This window comes from Triticum urartu, chromosome 3A (genome assembly GCF_056163025.1).
Source record: "Triticum urartu cultivar PI428250 chromosome 3A, HENAU_Tu73, whole genome shotgun sequence".
NCBI classification, from domain to species: Eukaryota; Viridiplantae; Streptophyta; class Magnoliopsida; order Poales; family Poaceae; genus Triticum; species Triticum urartu.
The window spans coordinates 27002894-27007817 of NC_141875.1; the positions used below are offsets into that span (position 1 = coordinate 27002894).

Below are 4924 nucleotides of genomic sequence, written 5' to 3' on the forward strand. Positions count from 1 at the left end.
TTTTGGGAGCCTGGACTGTGCGCCTGCTGACCGCCCGTTTGATGTCCGAACACGGCCATATGTATGAGGAGAAATGAGGTTTGACCTTGAAGATGATCTTAATCATTTGTTCAATTCATTTATGTATGCATTGTAGCCCGTAGCAACACACATGCGTTCTGCTACTGACTATAGGGTACATGTGCACCAATTCTCCAGGTAAATGATGAGTATAGGAGTAGATCCCTATGTGTAAATTGCTCTGCGGTTGAATTGTTAGGTGAAGATTGTTTGTATATTTGTTTCTTTTTTAATATTGTACAAAATAACACATAACCAAAGTTATATAATTTAATTGAGAGTATGCTTTCGTTATAAGAAACTTTTAGATTTAGGGTCCCATTTGCATTTTGCACTAGGGCCCCGGATTCTTGGAGACGGCCCTGATTGATGCCTGCCAAAAGAGGAGGAGTCATGGCCATGAATGATCCAAAGTTTAATTCGGAGGAGAGGAGGCCACCGACATACTTATCCTATATAAATGAGGCCAAAGCCTTGCAAAACGAGAAATTCTGGACACATGTCGCGACCCAATGATCTAAGGAATTTCACCTACCGGGTGGGCATGGACCTAGGTAAAGGTTGTGTCATTGTGTCTCACTACCAAGTAAATCGGTGTGAATACCATATCACTACGAGGCACTGATGAAGTTACTCACAACATATATAAAAGGTTGCAAAGTGATGAGAGTACCCTCTCCTCAAATCAGACTACTGGATTAGCTTTTGCATCTCTAACCGCAATCATTGATTGCCCTTAGTTTCTGTGCAAAAAGTCGTAGAAAGCACATGAGCACATCTTGTGTGTATTTGTGTGTGCATGCATGTGTGGTGTTATTTGTGCAAAGTGTGTCTACTCGTGCTCTTTGTAATATAGAAAGTTGTACTAGTACATAAAGATCCTAACCTATGTTCGTTGGTTGTTGACTACCAAGAAAAGGGTAGAATAGCAACAATGAGGAAGCATACCACCCAAAGAAAAACATGAAAAATATTAACCTGAGCTAACAAACATTTAGAGTTGTGCAGGCATTACCAGCCAGAACCTGAGGTGAAGATATTGATACTCGTATACCTTAAATACGGATCGTTTGGCATGCATGCTGGCATTAGATATCACTTGAGTATCTGGGAACGACAACTAGCCATGCCAAAAATGTTTGTCATTAGGCAAGTTTTCATACAGTAATCGTCCACATATATGTTACAAAATTACAAATCATACAGAACCTTGTATTCTACAGACGAGACAAGCTCGGTAAGTTTTGAACATGAATTTTTGGGGGTGGCAATTGGAGGTTGAGTGTATGGACCTCTTAGCAAACCATAAGCAATGGCCTTGTATGATGTTTCCGTGGGATGCAAGCATCCCAAGATGCATACTTTTGTGGGTTATCGCACACCTTGTATTTTCCATGTCCACACTTTGTGGTTATTGACACACCATAAGGCCCTTCTACACCGCAGCAAGCCACCAAAGGATCCTCAATCCCTAAAGAGCAGTTACAACAAATAAGAGTCGAGATTAGCATATGGATATCTCAGTAGAGAATGTTTTTCTTGCTACTCTACTAAGTTATTTCATGTGTAAACCATAAAGTTCTGGACTCACCAAACTGATAAGGGGAAACAAAGATCTCCATAGCAGCACCATATTAATCAGCATAGATGATCGACACACTAGGATGAAGTTTCTGTATCTTTTCCAGCTCATCCACAAGAAGTTTGTTGTGGTAGCGTGAGAACTCGTTCATCCAATGGATACAACCTGTCTCTGGCTCATAATCCCCCATGTTATCACTCTGGTATAGTGTGAGGTACCACCGGCAAGCACCCGATTGGGAGGTTGCCGGGAACTAATAGAGTTTTGGCTCCCAAACCAATCAGATCCTGCAAATTGCACTTAGTTATATTGCATTATTATGTAGTTATGCACTATTTCCGTAACCGGGATTTGACATAATAACGATGGTAATTATAGCATAAGGAGCCACAAAAAACAAATGACTCACGATGATTATAGATGAAATTTTGGAAATGACACTCGGAGCAAACGAGCGAATCTTCTCAACGGGCACCAAAGAGGTAAGAGGAACGTTGTAGTCACTTCCCCCAATTTCTCCTACCAAGAAAAGAGATTTGTTCATCATGTCCACACATTCTATATATTTTTTCTTTTGCAGGTGAAAGAAATTTCATTTCTCACACATAAAGGGCCTCGGCCTTACACAAATCTGGGACCTCCTCCGGTCCTGATCCCAGCCACACAACCATGCATTTATGAACTCTACCGTAGTTCACAAGATAGTGGCTTACGCCATTCTGCTCTCTACGTACATGAACTATCTTTATTTCTCTACCTCCTGACATCAAGCGTCTAACCTGGTCGACAAGCATAGCAAAACGAGACATGTCCGGCACCGGAGCTAATATCGCATGTAGTGCCACCGAACAGTTCGTTTCCATCACAATAGGCAACGGAGTCCACTGAAGTGCTAGATTGAGCCCCTCCATACATGCATGTAGCTCGGCCTCAAGGGGCTCAGAGCACGTCTGTAGTTCCCTACAGGAGGAGAAGATGATATCACCGGTTTCGCTGCGAAGGATCATGCCTGCTCCGGCCTCTCCACCCGTGGCACTAAAGGATCCATCAACGTTGAGCTTTGTCCACCCCGTGGCTGGTCTGGACCAGTGCAGCGGCACTGGCGGCGCTTGGACTTCCGGTTGCACGATTCGTTTGGGGACAATCGTATCAACCACATGCTTCCCCTTGGTGAGACTCGCCTCTGGATTGTTCTGAATCCCCACCAAAGAGTCGACGTAGCTGGTGAGGAAGCGTTTGGACACTTCAATCGGCGGCGGCTTATTGTGGTGCACCAGCTCGTTGCGAACGAACCAACATCGCCACAAAGTCATCATGAGCTCCATCCTCTCCATATCCGGCAGATCGCAAAGGGCTTGGGCAAGCCACTCCGTTCCCGTCCGGCGGAATGATGCGACATCCGGGATTCGCCATTGGTCCGCCATGGTTCGCCAGAGCGCCACCGCCAGCGGGCACCTGCAAAAAGCATGGAACATGTCCTCCGGCTCCAAAGCACAGAGAGGGCACTTGTCAGACACTTCCAGACCTCGACGACGCTTGTTAACCCAAGTGGGCAGACAATCCGTGAGTAGCCGCCAAGTGAAGATTCGAACCTTAGGAGGAGCAGGGCACCTCCAAATAAAAGCCCAGACGGCTCGTCGCCCGTCCGGTGGGGGCTATGCTCGAAAGAATAATAGTGTATCATCTGCAAACATAAGATGTGAAATCCCAAGAGCTCGTGGGCAGACCCTTAGAGGTGTAATTCTCCTAGAGACAACACCCTGCTTCAAGAGTGCTGCCAAACCATCCACCACAAAAGGAATAAGAACGGTGAGAGAGGATCCCCTTGCCGTAGCCCACGCGACGGTGCAAATGAATCTCACAGGGCTCCATTGACATTGCAGCAGTAATGAACCGAGGTGACACAGGTCATGATCCATCTCACCCACCGATCCGCAAAACCCAGCCTTCTCATCATTTACTCCAAGAAAGTGCAATCTACCCGATCATACGCCTTAGAAAGGTCCACCTTATAAGCACAAAACGCTCGATCAGGGTCCTTCTCCTGTTTAATATAGTGAGTACACTCAAAGGCAATAAAAGCATTATCTGTTATGAGTCTGCCAGTCACAAACGCGCTCTGCTCCTCGGAGATGATGTCCCCAAGTATAGGTCTCCAACGGTTGACCAAGCATTTTGATATGATCTTGTATATCACGTTACAGAGACTGATGGGCCGGAACTCTGATAAGCGTTGGGGGTTATCCACCTTTGGAATGAGCACAATGGTGGTGTTATTGACGCCCTCTGGCATCACCCCGAGCTGAAAAACTGCCTGACTGCCTCAATAATGTCATCTTTCATCATACCCCAATGCCGTTGGAAAAACCTCGCCGGAAAACCGTCCGGGCCTGGGGCCTTTAGAGGGCCCATTTGGAAAAGAGCATCACTAATTTCCTTGTCCGAGAAAGCTTCATATAACTTGGCATTCATCTCCTCCGTGATGACCGGCTCAAAAAGATTTACCCCTGTATGAGGAGCTAAACCCGGGTCAGCTTCAAACAAGTTTTGAAAATAGCTCATGGCCATACCAATTTTATGATACAGGTAGGACCAACATTAGACCAATTGGTTTCGAAGCAGCCACATTTTTTTCAACAATCATAGGACTGAGAATCAATATTCAGAGGATGTAATGTAACATAATGGCAAGAGAAGCACTTACAAGGAATCTGGTGAACATCTTGGAGATCATACCAATGCAGTCGCTCCTCTGCTTCAGTAACCTACGGTGAACATCTTCGAGATGGACCGCCACTAGGGCCAAAGCGAAACTTTGGTTTCTTTCACGATGCATCATATTCCCAAAAGTAGGCTGGATAGTACTAGTTTAGGATAGGTCCTACTAGTTGGTTAGCTTTCTACATAGTCTTGCTTGTGTATATATCTGTGCACAGGGCTGTAGTATTTATAACGCCGTGAGTTGAGGCAAAAGAAAAAAGAATTAATGAAAACGTGAGTTGAGGAAAAAGAAAAAAGAATTAATGAAAACAAAGGGCTCGATGCGGGTCCTTCGCTATAATTTTTTTATGTGCATGTGTTTGTCTACTCTGATGTGATCAATTTGTGGTTGAAGTTCCAACAGCCAGAACATAACATACAAGAGCACGTGACGTCATGCCAATTTTGATGTTTTTTTCTAATAATAACAACATTCCTAATATGAAAAAAGACGAAGCAAACTCACACAGATTTAGGATTGCACAATTTCGATTATACCAGTATTCAGTTCAGATCAGGGGT

At 44.7% G+C, this 4924-nt stretch overlaps 1 pseudogene; it reads right to left on the reverse strand.

Annotated features, from left to right (window-relative positions):
• Nucleotides 1–1251: 1251 nt before the first annotated feature.
• Nucleotides 1252–2189, reverse strand: LOC125546532 (GDSL esterase/lipase At1g28600-like; annotated as a pseudogene).
• Nucleotides 2190–4924: the final 2735 nt, after the last annotated feature.